Below are 19,318 nucleotides of genomic sequence, written 5' to 3'. Positions count from 1 at the left end.
AATGTGTAGGGTGCTCTTTGATTGAAATAGAGATTTTAATTGAATTTCAGTTAAAATAAGTCATTTACCCCTGATTGGAAAGTTAACACCTTAGATGTTCTTCAAAATGGATATCCAGTTAGATAGATAGATGATAGATAAAAGAATGTCTAATTGTTCATTCTTTTCCTTGATATATAAAAAACTAAAGACATTCTTATCTAGCAAAATAATTCATCAATTCATTTGATGCAAAAGTAGTTTGATACAAATATAGAATAATAATGTTTTTTGAGGTAAATGACCTTTTAAAAAATTTTTATTTGTCCTTTTTAGTTAAACATTACCATATAACATAATTTGATATAACATACATACACGGAGTATAACTTCTCATTTTGTTGTGGTACATGATATGGAGCTACACAGGTTGCATACTCACATATGAATGAACATGGGAATGTTATGTCCAAATCATTCTACTTGTAAATGACATTTCTGATACATGTTTATGCCTCCTGATTCCCTTAGAGTAAGTTGTTTCTGCAAATTTCTTGACTACTAAAATGTGCATTTTTTGATTGTTTGTTTTTGGCACTGGGGATTGAACCTGGGGACAATTCACCACTGAGCTACAAACTACGTCTCCAACCTTTTTTTTTTTCTTCATTTTTCTGAGTTTGAGATAAGATCTCACTAATTTGTTTAGGGCCTTGCTAAATTGGGGCTGCTGTCCTCACTTGCAACCATCCCGCCTCCGCCTGGTTTACAAGCATATTCCACCATGCCAGGTCAAAAAATGTGCATATTTTTGCTTTAGAAATTAGTTGAAGTTGATCATCAGCTGGAAAATTCAGACTCTTTTGCATCCAAAATAGATTGCTGAGGTACCCAAATTCATGTCTACAATTTTAGGGACTACAGTAGTTGTTAGCATTTCATGTTTTGACATTTTTGCACCAATGATGAGGCCAAAATCTCCTAGAAATCCATCAGGAGCTACTCTTGTTTTCAGGTGAATGTGAATGTAGATACGAATGTAGTAGAATGAGATTTTCCAGTATTTCCATAAAGGTTTCAGATTCTTGCCTACTTTGTCTTTCATTCAATTTAGAATCCCCAAAAGGGAATTTAGTGTCAGGGAACATTCATAGCCACACATGGTCCCATCTGTATTACTTAATGGGTTAGAAGCAATAGGAAATTATGCATTATTACATTGATTAAAGAGTTTGTTTACTTCACAATTCAGTACATTCTCTGCATGAGTGTGTAAAAGGAATAGTGGAGATAAATAAATAGACTTGGTAAGGGTTGTTTAATTTTAGAAGAATCTTGTATCTGAGCGTTGCTTAGAAGGCACAGCTGAAGACGAACAGAGTCTGTGTCCAGTTTATATTGTGCTCACTTGAAGAATTCCTAGAACATTATCAGTGACCAGGTGTTATGAAAAGGAAACTTTTAAGCAGCATACAAAAGAAACATCAGAAAGGATTTTTAAAATTCACAAATGTTATATCAGTTTCCCAGTGTTACTATTTCAATCATGTTTATAATCCCGTATAACAGGTATTATGTTGTTTTTTTAGGTGAATAATGGTGACTTAGAGAGGTTCAGTCACTTGTTCAGTTTAGTACGCAAGTTGGTAGCACATGGCAGCTGTATTGTGTGATCTGCTACAAGGCTTCTCTTCCTTTCACTCACTACAAGTCCTCCTTTTATATATATTTTTTATATATGCCTTCGTTATTTTATCAATTATATGTTTGCTGAATATATAATGGACAAGAGCATGCTCCTTTCTTGTAAGAGCTTACAGTCTCATCAAAAGAAACAGACACATCGATTCAATATGAGAGTGTATCAGACATTCTGATTTGCAGCATGAATTTTAATTTTTTTAAAAAATCATGATAGTGACCACATATTACCTCTTATTTTATTATACTCACATCATTTTATTCAACATGGGGTGCATGGACTTGCATGTGTTGGTGATCACTGTTAGCAGTAAAACAACAGTTTTACTTGATGTGATTTAATAGAACGACTGAACATTGATCATAGCCCATGATTTCCCATAAAAAACAGCCAAGGAATCCAAATAAAAAGATGTACCATTTGTGACAAAACTGTGAAATCTGGACTGGGATTGTATTGTATCAGAGATAAGAGTGCTTGCCTAGCATGTGTGCAGCTCTGAGTTCAATCCTCAGCACCACATAAAAATACATAAATAAAACAAAGGTAATGTGTTCATCTACAACTAAAAAATAAAAATAAAAAAACTGTGGAATTGAACTGATTGCATTCAATCTAATTCTTAGAGGGAAAGAGGTAGACCTTATCTCTTACCATTAATATGATAGGTATTATTGGAAATTCTCTTGGAATGTAAATTCCCACTTGACTTTCAGGCAAATTTTGCATTTTTTCCTTGTGTTTGGAAATTTAAAGATTACATCATAACATTTTCTAATTATGGTGTATTATTTGCCTGATTGAAGAAGAAAAGAATATTCTACTTCAACTGAAAACCAATATGCCTAACTTATAATTCCTCTAATTTGAAATAATTATACTCTACAAAGTATGAAGCCATTTATTATATTTGATTAGTCATATTAATTTTCCTTTAAATAGTTTCAGATACAACAGTCTTGCATGAATCATTTTTGTAGTTTGAAAAAATTTCAAGAAAATAGACAAGGTATGTACCTTATTTATCTCTGAGCAAATATCTCAAACTACTTAGTGGAAATTTATATATATATTATGTGGAAAAGAAAGTAGGACATACAGGGAAAATTAAAGAAGGAAAATATGAATCTGTTAGAAATACAATAGATGGGAAGTTTGGGAATTCTTCTGATTCCACTCTTTTTATTCATTCTGCATATCTCTCAATTGTTAGTAAAAAAAAAAAAAAAGCCACACTTAGAATGACTAATTTGGCTTAACTACTCTATTCTTAGACTGGACATAGTTATAGCCCAGAAGAAAATTAATGAAGTGAAGAATTACAAAGCTTTCCTTATCTCAGGAAATACACATTGTTTAATTTTGAAGGGAACGTGTGAAAAGAACCACCAAAATAGTTTCCTGGGAAGCACTTATGTTTAAAATGCATTTAACTAGACTCATTTATGTATCTTAATAAATATCTGATTTCATGTCATGGACTATGGAACAAAAGAAAAATATAAATACTAGCTAATCTTATGTATTCTACATGATTAAAATTGGGGGGAAAAAAGATATGTAGGTCTAGTTTGCCTGGACATTCCCTAAATTATTTTGCTGTCATTTTTGGAAGTTTGACAGCATAGCACATGAAGAACATGATGCATATGGAGCAACCATGCTGCCTTTGCTCCATCATTTACCAGCTGCACTATCTTAGAGGAGATCTTATTTTCCATTTCATAAAATGGACACCATAATGCTATCTACTTTCTAGCATTTGGAGAGGGAGGACAATGAGTTTTGAGCATCATCCTTCTCATAAGCAACGAAGAGGTGATAGCTATCATCAGATGTTTTGCTTACTGCTGTAGAGTGAAGTTTTTTGCCCAATTCCTATTCACGTTCACATTCTGATCCTCAAAGTGATGGATGGTAGGAGGTTGGGAATTTGGAACGATGAAGTCATGATGGTGGATCCCTCCTGATTAAAATTAGTATCATTATAAAAGAAACCACAGAGCTAGCTTGTCCCTTCTACCAGACAAGGTTATTGTGAAAAACTGGCAATCTGTAACCCCAAAGAGGACCCTCACCAGAACCTGACCACGCTGGTACTCTGATCTTAGATTTCCAGCCTCCAGAACTCTGAGACACAGATTTTCATTATTTATGAGCTACATGGTATTTTTTTATAGCAACCCAAATAGACTAAGACTCTTTAATTTATAAAATATGAAATTAAGGCATTTAAAATTGTATCCATCCAGTACAATTAAATTGTGATTTTCAAAATCTACAATATAGTTTAGTTGTGTAATTCAAAACTTTCCCAAGATTTCTATCTAATTCATTTCACTGTGTGGACTACAGCACTAGCTAGAGATTCAGGATACTTGTTCTCCAGATCAGGATCCAATAATATGTTTGTGTGGGGTTTGGATAGTGACATTTCCCCATCTGACAATAGAAAAACCTCTGAGACACCTTACTGTTCATAAAATTTGGTGGTTCCATGATTCTAGTCAAAGTTACCATTGCATTAAAATACATAATGGTTTTGGTAGCAATGCTGGAAGACTACTAGTATCTAAGTTTGAAGATATATCCTAGTAATTGAGATTTTTCTCTAATCCTTTGAGGAATTAAAATGATAAGAAACTTAAAACAATGGTTTCTCTCAGGAATAAAACAGGACAGAGAAATGTGAAATAATATTTATTGAAAATATTTTTGAAATTTCCTGGTGTATTTTATATTTTATTTAAAATGAAAATGAGTCTGTGGAACTGTTATACTTCTTTGTTATTATTAAAAGGTGGTGGGGGATTGGAGTTACCAACCACAGAATTCAGTTAAAGGAATGTATTTCAGAAAACTTAGGTGGCAAACATATTGAGATTCTGACCAGAGTAAGAAGTGACCGACCTATTCAAGTGACTCAATCTTCACAGTTTTTCAAATAATAAAATTACTTTTTAAGTCAAAAAATTGTCAGAAGGAACAATGAAAGATTTCCTTCAACTATGTAACTGATTGAAATGAAAAACAAGTTTTGAATAGTCATCGGTAAAGAACTATATAATTATTTTATTTTTGGCTTTAAAAACTTCAGTCTGATAGTTTTTGGTTATGTAGTATAATCAATATGATCTTCTCCCTCTGACAGATAATTCAACACTCATTAATTTTACCTTTGGAATTCTTTCAGGGAGACAATATAAATGGATAAATACTATGAAGCATCTCTTTCTACACAGTGGTAGAAAGCCAAAAGATTTCTTCTTAATCCTCCTACATTCTTATGTTGTCTTCATCTGAAAAAAAAAGAAAAGAATTATTTTGTGGGGTGCCCGAAAATCTGAAGAATGACTGGTGTTGCTACTCTTCTGTAAATATCTATTTTATCCAAAAAGAAAAAGAAAAATACAGGAAGCTATAAAATCAATTAGTACTATAAATTATCCAATAAGAGATTATAAGAATAACCGTGGGCTTTTTGGGGTCTATCATTTTGTTTCCTATTTAGATCAATAATAAATGCTAAGTTTTGGCACACTGGATGAGCTACTCTTTACTCCAATTATTTGCAATTGAATCAAAATAGTTTACCCACAGTATATCATTCCTTAGCTAGTTTAAAACACTACATTTTCTAATACATAATTGACTTTTTATTTATTTAGGAATCTGTCTCTGAATGGTGTCCGAAAGTGTGTTCTTGAAACAGAATTTCACTTTGTAGATTATTTGTGATTCCAGTGGACAGATATCCATAAGTTCAACTTCACTTCTCAGGCTTCTTTATCATATTTTTTGCTTTTGATTTTTGACTCTTTTGATCATTTCTCTATAACTTTAGGAAAAAATAATTATATTTTTTAAAAAATCCTCAAATTTTGCAACTTATTGCATCTAATTTATGAATAGAATTCTCACTTTTAAATATTGAATTTCCCATTCAGAAATAGCATTACTTTCACTGATTTAAGCATTTATGCACTTCAGTAAGATGTTTTCGTGATAATAAATATTTCATCCTTTAATTGTCCCAATTCCCAAATATTATTGGAGAATATTGCTGTTTAGGAATTTATTCTGAGGAAGATACTTTTTAAAAAAGAAATTCAGGCAACTGAGACAAAAAATAATATTTACAATACTATTTGCCAAGTATGATTTAGGGTCTAGCAGTAACTAAAGCAAGAGAGGGACTGTAATTTAGATATGTGGCTTTTTAAAAATTATTCTAATAGTTTTTTTAAGAACTTTAGTAAAATTTTATATTTTATTCATATCTAGGTCTTGCACTTTCAAATAAATCTATTTGCAAGTATTTACATTATTTTGATTTGAAAATGATATTTCTGATAAATTTTGAACTAGGTAATTCTGATGTATATAAAAGTACTCATTAGTTGGAAATAATTTATTTCTAGCTGAATTAATGAGTTTATGTGTTATAGTGCCACAAGACATAGATGAGATGTCCAGATTACTTGTGTTCAAATCCCATACCTGACACTTTCTAGGTGAATGACTTTAGAGAAACTGTGCCTCACTTTATTCATCCACAAGACGGGATAACAAAAGCACAATTGTTCCATAGAATCCTGCAGATAATGTGTCTTATTATTTTGGGGTGAATTTATATCTCTGAATTTCTATAGGGACCATAAATGAATTTAAAAAATAACATATCTCTTTTAAACAATATTATTTTTTTATTTTGTATTGCTTTGGCTTCTTGAAAGACCTGACCCTTATTTTTAATAAGAAATACTATTTTTTCACATTATTTTAATAACTTTTGACATGAAAGCTATACTCTTAAAAATAAAAAGCACAATGCAATACATCTAATATAGGCTCAACATTGTATAGCAGATCTCTAGAACATACTCATTTGTATAAGTAAGGCTTTATGGCACTTAGACAGCAGATATACATTGCCTACTGCCCACAGTTCCTGGTACCCATAATTTTCCTTTCTGTTTCCATCATTTCACTATTGTTTGTATCTTACATGTGTTACAGCATGATATGTTTGTCTTTCTGAGACTGGTTTACTTTATTTAGCATAAAAATGTCCTCCAGATTCATTCATGTGGTCACATTTGACAGGATTCTCTTTTATTTTAAAGCTAAAGAACATTCTCCAGTATATATATACCACAATTTTTAAATTCATTTATCAGTTAATCGACACTTATGTTATTTCTGTATCTTAACTATTGTTGATAACACTGCAATAAACATGGAAGTAGAAAATCTCTTCTAGAGTCTAATTTCAATCCTATATAACTACGAAAAATCCTGAATAGCCAAAGCTATTTTGAAAAAAAAAAAAAACAAAGCTTGAGGTACCATCCTCCATTATTTTAAAATATAGCACAAAACTACAGTAATAAAAATAGTATAATACTATCACAAATACATACATGTAGACAAATAGAAGAGATTAGAGAACTCAGAAACAAACACACACATACAAGGACAACTGATCTTCAACAGGTTGCCAAGAACAACAACTGGGGAAAGATAGCCTCTTAACAAGTGGTGACAGAAATTAGATATCAATATGCAAACATGTTAACTTGGGTCCTTACCATATACCATACACAGAAATTATTTCAAAGTGAATTAAAGAGTTAAATATGAGACCTGAAACTATAAAATTCCTGGAAGAAAAAGTTGGGGATAGGTACCTGGCATTGGCCTTGGCAATGATTTATTGAATATAGTTCTAAAAACATAAACACAAAAACAAAAATAGACAAGTAGGATTGCATCATACTGAAAAGCAAGGAAATAATCAACAGTATGAAAAGACAGCCTACAAAATGGAAGAAAATATCTACAAACCATAATGTAAAAAACTTAATATCCAAAATATACCTAAGTAACTCCTATAACTCAATAGCAAAAACACATCGACTACCAAAAAAGAACAAAATTCCCAAAGTGAACAAACAAAACCAAAGCAAACTATTAAAAATTGGCAATGGACTTAAACAGATTCTTCTCCAAAGAAGATATATAAAAATCTATTCATCTGTTGAAGGGCAACTAGTTTGGTTCATAGCTTAGCTATTTTAACTCGAACTGCTATAAACATTGATGTGGTTGTGTCACTGTTGCATGTAGATTTTAAATCCTTGGGTATAAACTGAAGAGTGGGATGGCTGGTCAAATGGTGGTCCATTCCAAGTTTTCTGAGTAATCTCCATACTGCTTTCCAGAGTGGTTTTATCCAATTTGCAGTCCCACCAGCAATGTATGAATATATCTTTTTGTCCATGTCCTCACAACATTTATTGTTGCTTGTATACCCAAAGGACTTAAATCAGCACACTACAGTGATTCAGCCACATCAATGTTTATAGCAGTACAATTCACAATAACTAAACTTCACAGATGAATGGATAAAGAAAATGCATTATATATGCATTATATATGCACATAAAATATTACTCATCCTTAAAGTAGGGTGAAATTATGGCATTTCCTCATAAATGTATGGAACTGGAGAATATCATGCTAAGTGAAATAAGCCAGTTCCAAGAACCAAAGACCAAAAGTTTTATCTGATATGCAGATGCTAATTCACAATAAACGGGTTGGCTAGGGGAGAATAGAAGTACTTTGGATTAGGCAGAGGGAAGTAAAGGGCGGGGAGGGATACGGGGGTAGGAAGGAGAGTAGAATGATTAGACATTAATACCTTATGTGCATATATGACTTCATGACCAGTGTGATCCTACATCATGTACAAACAGAAGAAAGAGAAGTCATACTCCAATTATGTATGATGTGTCAAAATGCATTTTACTGTCATGTACAACTAATCAGAACAAATAAAAACTCTAATAGGTATATGAAAATGTTTTGATGCTAATCATCAGGGAAATGCAAACTGATAACCACAGTAAGATATCATCTCCTCCTATTAAGATATCTATTTAAAAATAAAGGAACAAACACCGGTGGAGATGAGGGAAATGGAGACAACACTCTGGTAGGAATGTAAAGTGGTAAGTGGTATAGTGCTATGGGAAACAATGTAAAATTCCCAAAATATTAATAAGAGAACAACCATATGATCTAACTACTCCATGTTTAGAAATACATATTTTAAAAGGCTACATTCTTTCTACATTTCAAATATTCTTGTTTGTTTTAATTAATTATTTGCTGTAAAATAATCAATAGAAACACCCAATTTGGGTAACATATGGCTCTAAGCTCATAACATCTCCAAACACGAGCTGTTTAAATTGCCTGGAGAAATATAGTCTCTAAGTTTAAAGCATGCCCAAATTGGAATACAGTAACATGTTTTCAGAAAATTTGGGGCCATGATGTCTGGTGAATTTTGTGTCTAGAGTATCAGGTCTCTCTTGTTTAATGAGAAAACAAACAGCATGTAGGGCATTTCCCTTAGCTTTGTTCTGCTGTCTCTATTTATGAAGACACGTGTTAGAACTATTAAAATAAATCACGAATTTCCTGAAAACCCATAGTTGTTCTGGCTTGCCTGTTCCTTGCCTCTTAGATGCACATTGGTTTTGCTCATTATGACTTTGGAAACTAAAATATATCTTACCTTCAACAACATCTTGTATTAAACTCCATACAGCTTATCTATCTTGGGACTATTTCTCCTTTTTTAAATTTCAATACAAACTCTAGTAATGTAAACTTATTCTTCCTCCTTTTCACTAAAGAAGATCAGGAGAAGTAACGTGAGTTTTATGTTTAAGATAGCATGCTTGATATTAAGATTCTTTTCAATTTAATATTAGGACATTTCATTTTTTTCCTCCCTTAGGTTTCTTCAATGAGAAAAGATATTCTGATCACCTCAGAGTCATATCAAAGCTGTTAAAGTCCTCACATTTTAGTATACTATTTCACTTTCTCTGCTGCTGGGCAGTATGATAATTACAAGATGGGTATGTAACTAGCTATAGTTAACTGTGCTGAGAGAAATTTCTACAACGAGGATGTTAAGTCTTGTAACTTGCCACTCTCTGGATGTAGACTTTCAGAATATTGTTATGCACATTTTGTTTTTCTGACTAATTTTCAGAAGAAGCGTAATGCTTCTTTATAATGTTAATGACACCACACTGTATTACAATAAATCAACTACTGGATATTCAGATGTGGGAGATATTTCACACATAGGATTCAGTGGAGAGTCATCAGGTATGATGTGTCCTTTCGCCTTATGTCTAAGCTATTGTCAACATATTCAGCCTTTGTGTGATTTTTTTTTTTTTTTTTGAACCAGCATTGTGGTATAAACAGAGATATATGAAAATACCACCATTTGGTAGAACTTTTTTGAACTGATTGAAAGTTACTGATTGCCTTGATTCTCTTTTGGTAAAGATCCACTATGGATATGTAGAGGTGAAATAGACTGTCATATCACAGTCACTATATTGTGAATACCTGGTATAGCAACCTTGGTCCACATTTTTTTAACTCACATTTTTGCTCATAGAGTTGAGGAGAATGAAAGACCATTTTCAAGTAGACTAGATTAAGACATTATCACCTTGTCTAGATAGTGACTTTCAAAGACAAATTGTCAGATTCATATGAGGACCCCAAAGCACTTAGCTCTTGTATTCTATGCTACTCTGCAACCTGCCCCCGTCAACCAGTGATTACACTAAGACATTTATCAACCCAGCCTTCACTTACTATGCTTCCATAAATGTTTTCCAGACTTACCAGTTTCTATATTCTAGCATCTTAGGAAGGAAACTAGGCTTTTTTTGACAAGATTTATGAGAACAAGAATTTTAATAGACAAAAATGTTTTCTAAACTTTATGTAACACTAATGTTGGGGCTGTGGTAAAAGTAATGTGTTAATTGTGAAATATGTGCTATAAAGTGCAATTTGTTAGACATTTAATCATACCTACAAAATTTTCACCTTCGCCGCAATCTCCAATCAACCTCAATCGCCAAAGTTCATGCACAAGTAACATCTCCATCTTTGACATCATTGCTGTGGACCACAAAGTACAGACAGCATTTTAAATTATATTAGATTCTTTTATTCTCCATTCTTTTTGTTTTCCCAACATATCTGATGATTTCTAGGGGAGAATCATACAATTGACTCTTGTGAATTTTCAGAAATTAGGCTTGTTCCTTTATTGAATAGAACCATGTACATAAGATCTGAAGCATTAATTCTCAGCAGTGCTTGGTCAACAATAAACACATTTCCAGAAGCCCATCAGCTCTTTTATTTAGGATGAATGAGCTAATTAAAGAAGGAATACATGAAATTTTAGTCTGTTCTGTTTTGATGTCTATGATCTATTTTTTCCCCCTTTTTCTCTAGGCTCACTCTCTTTCTTTTAAAATCTTTTGGTCCTAGATGGTTATTCTAAAGTTACACTGAATTCCCCCCATGTGTGCAATGGAGTTCTAATTTTCATGGAATATTTTTGATACAATTTATGGTGATTACTTCATGGCCAAATTTCAACTACATCTAGCAGAGTACCTGCCTGTAGTTGATGTTTAAAAATATTTCCTGAATTGAATTAATCACAGGGTTGCCAACAAAGGATTTTCTATAATTTGACACATAGAATTACCAAAAGGTAATCACTTTAAATGATATGTTTCATTATTTTATTTCCCTACCCATTCTTTGTTCTCTGTCAGTCATATATTGTTTATTTCAATTTTGAATTTGAGTTCTTAGCAAAAAGTATTTTAAGTCTTCTAATTGACATTTAAATGTCATCATAGGAATACCCTCATACAATTGAAGATGCAAAATTCTGATAGCTAGACGTGAATTTTATTTCTTTTGCCACAATTTGTTCTTAGTTACAATCCATAATTCTGGAGGAGATTAATGATGATGAAGGAATTTGGATTAAGAAGACTTCTGCTTTTACAAAAACTTGAATAGTTTTGGAAGAGAATCATACTAATGATTCCCTTATATCCCATTATATCAAGTCTTTAGGTTTTGTCAAATATATTAGAATTTCCATTTTATACTCTGTCATTAGCTCATTTTGTGGCAGCCACCTAAGTGAATTCCTTTTCCAGACATTACTGAGTGAACCATGGTATATCTCTGAACTGGTATTTGTATTAAAAACCTACTGAAGTATTCTGGAGACTACAAAATGCCTAAAGGCAGCTAATTCAGCACTATGTCCCAAGTGAAGGATGGACATATAAAAACATAAATAATAAATCAATTCATTAATAAGGTCTTACACAAGAAAGGCAATCACTAAGTCCTCTGGGATCTCACTTTAATACTAGAAAACATTAAAAAATTAGACATAGAGAATTGCTTTCTTTAACTATAATTTACTATTTATAAACATATTAAATTAAACCCTGTTCATCTCTATCAAAGAGACATTCACAAAGACAGTTGAAGAACACTTTATAAGTGACCTCAGTCACTCATGTAAATAGATTGGTTACATTATAGATATGAGAGTCTTTGTTAATTGCTTATTCATATTCAGTGACAGAGTGAAAGTCACAATTACATCCAAAGCACAGTTGAGCAGCTCGGTGGAAGTGTAAGATACCACTGGGTAAGAGTTCACAGGTCAAAGAGAAGTGGCCAGATGATATGCCCTCCAGCATGGAGCACCGTCTGTTTCCCTTGCTGACACAGGAATCTAGCTCAGTTAAGAAAATAATTTACCAGATGTAGGACCTCAGGATAGCACACAGATCTAATTATCACCACAATCAGAGATAATGCTAATGTCTCTTAAGCAGGACGGTTCCAGCACTGGTAACTACTAAAAGGTGAATTGCATTTGCTGACCCATTTGGGGAAAAAATATCCCTGGGGTTTAGCAAACTATTTTCTCAATAACATTTTTAGTAAGCAATAGTATTTTAGCCTTAGTTTTTGGTCCTGTGTAACCATTCCCAAAGAGTGCACAAAGATTGATACTAACATAATCAGGTGATAGGATAAAACATGTGTCACCCTTAGCAATACCAAGGATGAAAAGATGGTAATAGATAAGGAATGTGCTGTGTTTTGATTTCATGGCTGCCCACATAGCAAGTAATAGACCAGATTGGTCCATTCTTTGATTATTAAATCTGAGACCAATAAGCTACTTATTTATAATTAAGCCAATGCTAATACATATTTGTTACTTTATGAATATAATTGTACTCTTTTATAAAAATGCTTGTAATTTTGTGACTGATTATAAAGGAATGATAAAGGAATAACTATCCACCTATCTCTGCCTCTCTCTATATATAATCTGTGTATATATATAAATATATATATATATTTTATATATACATGCATATCGTACATCCTTAGCAACAGGGACAAATACTGAGGAATGCATCCTTGCGTGTCCTATGCAAACACCATAGACAAACCCATATGGTATAGATCAGCCACTCGGGTGGTCTCTTGATACAGTCAAGAGATGCAGTAAGTACAAGAGGTATGAGGCTACTGTAGGGTAACAGCATTCTGCTTCACAGTAATTTTTATTAATAGAAATACATGCTAAGTAACAAAAGGTAGTATAGGGTAGTAAATGCTTAAATCAGTAACATTCTCAGTTATTATCTTTTCAAGTATTATATAGAACACACAAATGTATCCGCTATGTTTTTCTGACTGCCAGCACAAATGATTTATTTATACATCCTCACCAGAAACACATTGCTCTGTGACATGATGTCTGCAACACTACTAGGTGAGGTAGGAAACTTTTAGCTCCATTATAATTTCATGGGTTCACTGTCATATATGTGTGTGTGTGTGTGTGTGTGTATTATTCCATTCAATTTGAATGAAAAGGATTATCATCACTACCTTTGTGTATGAGGAAAAAGAGATTCAGGTAAGTCAATATTTACCCAAAAACATACTTCACGAGAAAGGCAAAATTAAATCATGATTTTTAAACTAAAAACCATCTGCTCTTTCAATATTTTTAGAATAACCGACACAAAGGACAAACAAAGGCAAAAGGCACATTCTGAGACTTCTATATGTGGGAGCAATACTTGTGCCTCCAAAGGATTCCAGGTCAAATCTGCTTCTTATTTTTTCAGTGGTATTCTCAATTTATCTTCAGGATCCTACACCTTTCTCATAAAAGTAGTTTGATGCTTATAATGATAGAGACATGAACATTTCTCCTCCTTGGTTCCCACGTTTGCAAAATTAGAGTTTTGAGCTAGACATTCTTGAAGGCTCCTTGCGTTCTTATCCTTGAAATCTCAAACCCAGACACATTGATCTGATGTCTGCTCCACTGCCATAGGTTCTACCTGTCGACTTCCTTATTCTTCTTGATGGATTTTTTGAACTTTGTTATCTAACAAAATAACGGGTTCCCTTTTCTGTATGACAAGTCTACGGAGACAGAGCCTATATCCTATTCTTATTAGCTGAAATTGTGGCTGGTTTAGCTCTGTTTACTTTATTGCTATCTAAAAATCTTTAATTTAAAGATCTAAACATCTTCAAATAGCAATGTTTCCAGTCCAAAATAACTTCCTAGAAGTTATTGGGACCATCTCTTTCTCAGATAGTGATCACATTAAGCCATATTAAAATAATTACTTTGTATCTTTAAATGAAGGGAAGATAAATTAATTAAACCTCAATGTGAAAAGCACTCAGTATTGTTATCTCTTCAATTTAATAGTGCCAAAAAACATTATGTTGAAAGTACCTTCTTTCAGATTTAGGAGTTACTCTTACCTCTTTACATGAGTGATAGGGTCTAAAATCAAAACTTTTCTATGATTATATGTTGTGATGACCTTCTACTCAGAATTCTTTGTCTTTTAAAAAGAGCTACTTATATGCTTTCCATTCATGGTGGATAAATTTAGAATAAATGTAGAACCTTGTAAAATCTGAATTATTTGTCACACCTATTTTTTGTACCATAGATGTGTTAAAGATGAAAAGTGATTCGTACACCAAAATGTCCAAGTGCATATCACAAAAATGTGGTGTGATCAAAATGTGAACAAAGAAGTCATCATCCTAGGACAAAAACTTGTGCCGTAGGGGTTGAGAAAAATTAGAAGTCAATCACATGCTAAGTGAAATAAGCCAGAGTCTATCTCTCTTGATATTTTTATTCTGTGTTATTTTCAATGAGGTGGTTGTCATTTCAAGTGTTAGAAAGACTAAGCTTTTAAATTTTGGAAAGACTAAGAAAATAATATAAAACTTCAGAAGGATTTGTTTCAAAAGTGAATATGAATTAATAATTTGAATGCTGTCAGCATCAGTGTAAAAAATCAAAAGAATTTGCATAATATTTGTGTTCATTGACTACCAAACACACCTTCTTTTCCTTGTTTTCTAACATCTTTGGATGGTTTCTCTGATTGCCTCTGCTTAAAACAATGGTTTTATCATTCCATAGAAGTATTTTTCTTTAAAAAGACTAAAAGAAATTTAAATTTTTATTAATATTTGACGTCTATAAAACACATGGTTTTATACATATATTTTATTATAGTTGGTAAATTCCATTTTGGTGTCATTTTCTATCATTTTTAAATGAAGAAACATTTAAAAATAATTTAATTGTATAATACTGCATTATCAGGCATTTTCCTGACAAAACTTTCATTTTGATCAAGTACTTCTAGAAAGAACTGAATATGCTGAATATGTCACTAATTATACTCCACAGTGAGCTGCCAGCTGTGTGTATTCAAGCTTGCTTCAACTTTACCACACACACCTGAACCCTTGTGTTGTGGCCACAATAGTTCTATCAAGAGTTCTAGCAGAAACTCTGGCAACAAGATGGTTAGCAATAAATTCACCATTTGTATAGGGATCAAACCAAAGAATACTGGGCTCAAATCCCTGTAAAGCTGATTTCTGTGGTTGCTGCAGCCACTTTTACACAACTTCAAGGGAAGTGTGAAAAATTGAGGAGAACATAGCAAGGAGTTGGTAGTAGTATTACTATATTGCCAAAAAACCCAAAAAACAACAACAACAAAAAACTTATTTTTGAAAATTTTGCCCGAGCAGGTGACTCTGTGAACCCTTTAAAGGTTTTTCAAGGGCTTAGCAAGGACTCACAAAGCGATGGTGGTGTTGCTGAAGCTTATGCTTATTAGTTTCACTCATGGCAAATCTACTTCTCGTAATGTCGTGCTAAGAATGGCCTGGATTCTGGAAGAACTATAGAGTGCTACAGTGAAAATATATTTTCTTTTACATCTTTCACATTTTAATTATAAATTTGTCAGGATGTCTCTTTAAGACAGGCAGAGGTGATCAACACTTGGAGTTTCAAAATGTTAATGCAGGTATCTTGACAAAATGAAAACTAGTCTTAATTGTCTATGAGCTGTGCTGTTGATCTCCAAGAAAATGTCCCCAAGTGTTTCCCTTTTGATCATCTAGATGGCATTTCGTTTCCAATTTTTTATTCTGTGACTTTGTTTTCTATTTCTGGTTTAATTGCAGTTACCAAGACCATTCAGAGTTATAAAACATGAAAATTTTAATTAACACAGACCTCCAACTTGGAAAGTGGGGGGTCACCACTGGCAGAGACTTTAAGTTAAAGAGAAAGCTTCATATTTAAGAGGGAATATTTAACAGAGCATTGCTATATTCTATTTAATTGTTAAACATCTTATGCTTTTAAAAAGTTATTCATCTGAGTTATAGATTTCATTGCATCACACAAGAAATAGTTCAACATCATATTGAAGACAGAAGGTAAACAAATGGAAAATGAATTTATCCAAGCTTAAATTTTTAAATTAAAGTCTAAAATCTAGATATTTCTATAAATGTCATGAAATAAATTTTTATTCTACAAGGAAGATCCTACCTTGACAAAAATTTAATCAAATTTTAATAATCTTTAACCAGACATTGGCATTTACTTCTAGAATTTGCTTTATATACAAGTTTTAGATTCTAAGACCATTCTGCTTGTAATAGAAGCAACACCTCCAGCAGCAGTAATAACAACAACAACAATAATAATAATATATTTTAATTATTGTTTAGGGTAGTTTTTTTAAAGATAAGCTTATCTAATAAAAGTCATTGATATTCCATGTGTGAGGTTTTTATTATTTACTGGTTTTCCAATTAAAAAACACTGAGGCTCATGGATAAGTGTGTCAAGTGCTCTTCTTTCTCAGTCACCTGTCACAAGGATTGTTCTAGCTCAGTTGCCCAGAGACTCTGAAACAGACGTCATACCCATACATACCCATGGGGATGGATATTCAATTCATATGACTTGTTTAACTGAGATTCTGGCTAGACATCAGTCTTGATGGGACACCATTATCCTTTTGGTTTGCTTTCTTTGTGTGAGAAAGCCATGGATGCTTCAATGTACAATGTAAGGCATCCTGTTTCTGCTGCCTGAATGATGTCTCTGAGGCTGTTTCTCATGTGAACTCCTCCATGTCATCCACAGCCTCTCCTCACTCTTTCTTTTAATCTCTAAATTTCATCCTTTGTGCCAATCAGTTTCTAATTTACTTTATTAAATTCACCACTGTGCATTTTTATTTTATTTATAGGATATCTATTAATTGAAAATCTGCCTTTGGAATTTATGCAATGAAAGACTAGGAGAAAGTTTGCTCATGACGTTGTCTCCAGAACCTGCTTCCACTTATTGGCATATGCTCAATCAATTAATCAGTTATAATACAGGGATAGATGTACTGATAAAGATATTAAAAACAAGCTGAAAAACAACAATGAAAGAGGTAAAGGGCACAAAGGCATAAAAGAAATGTCAGAGGCAGGAGAATCATAGCTAAATCTTACAGGGCAAATAGGCATTTTCCCCATAAAAGAAAGGGGAACACATTTTACAAAAGGAGTAAATAGTATGTGGAAATCATTTGAGACACATTATTTGAAAAAAAAAAAAAAGTAGAGGTAGAGAGATGTGCCTCTTCTATTTAATAAACAAGAGTATATAGAACTGGTCACAAATGTGGGGTATGAATGGTTTCTCTGAGTTGAAAAAATGATCTTGGTACTTTACTTAGAGGCTTGTAGCCTTGCTTAAAAATACAGAGGGGGTGAAAATTTTTGCTTTTTTCAGCTGCAAAATAAGATCTACATCTGAGTTCAAGAAGTAAGTTGGTTAATATGTATAAATTATTGATAATGAAGACTTTATATTGCTCAAAACTTGTAAAAACTACCATGATTTCAGTCTGGTAGACGGAACTTTCAGTCTTGAATTTTGTTTTCCATAATAGTGTGTAGTGTTTATTACACTCATATTGCAAATAACCATTTTAAAATCCATGTAAGTTAGAATGAAAAGAGATCGAAAGCAAAGGTTTTCTATTAGAATGAACAAAAGATTAAAAGTGGCAGAATGGAATTAAATCCTTGAAAGAAGGAAACTGCAATGCACGAATTTGTGTTTATAAAACATACACACTAAGAGTTTCCTACAGTTCTGGTGGTACAAGATGGCTAGAAATCAAGCCAAAATTTTAAGTCTTTTGGCCCAAGGAATCATAAGACAGAATTTGGTAATGCTGACTTGGATAGAATTGGGGGGAGATAAAACATTATAGTATATAATGGTTAAACCAATGAATATCTATATAAAAATGAAAAAAAGATGATTTTTTTTCTTTTTATCACAGAAATAAGTTGAAATAGACTATACCCTTAAACTAACAGTAAACATGGTGAAACTTAGAAGAAAAAGGAGCTCATCTTTGAGATATTGGAATAGGCAAAGAAAAAGCAAAGCAATATAAAATGGACATTATAACAACACTGAAATTTACAATAAAAGATAGCACTAGATGCATGAAGAGATAAGCTAAAAACCAGCAAAAACAACAAATCAATGCATGTATCTGACCAAGAATTTCTTTCCACAATCTATAAAGAACTCATAACTCAATAAGAAGACATGTGATATAGGTAAAATGCAAATGAACATATCACCAAAGGGTAGATCCAAACGGGTCATAAGCACAGGAAATAAAGTTTAATATCATTAAGCTAATGGTAGCATTAAGTGAGTGACTTTGGATAACAGTTTGGCAGTTTTCTTTTTCAAAGTTGCAATCATTTGCCATTTGATCTAGAAATTCTTTTCCTATTTACTCAAGAGAAAGGAAAACAAAGTTTTCCATGTGAATTCAGAGCAGCTGTAATAGCCAAAATTGAGGGGAAAGTGTTCATTAACATGTAATAAAACATGATGTAACATTTAACAATAGACCAGAACCTACTACTGCCATCTTTCAAATATGGATTTATCCCGAGATGTCATTTGAAGAAAATGAAACACACAAGTGCACACTTCCTATGATCCCAGTTATATGAAGTTCCACAGCAAACAGAATTTATTTATGGCTAGTAATGAGGATTGTGACTGCCTGTATGGTTGATACCAACTAGAAATACAAGGAACATGAGAAAAAATTTCAGGGCAAAGGAATTGTCGTATCAGTATTTTTAATCAAGCTTAGTATTTTAAATCAATCACTGATTTAGATATTGTCAGAGCTCACCAGACTATACATTGAGAATTTGTGCATTTTAATGAATGTAATTTTACACCTACAAATTTAAAAAAATCATCATCTCCATCATTTCCAAAAA

Source organism: Sciurus carolinensis, chromosome 6, assembly GCF_902686445.1.
Source record: "Sciurus carolinensis chromosome 6, mSciCar1.2, whole genome shotgun sequence".
Classification (NCBI taxonomy): Eukaryota; Metazoa; Chordata; class Mammalia; order Rodentia; family Sciuridae; genus Sciurus; species Sciurus carolinensis.
Note: the sequence above shows the minus strand (reverse complement) of the source record.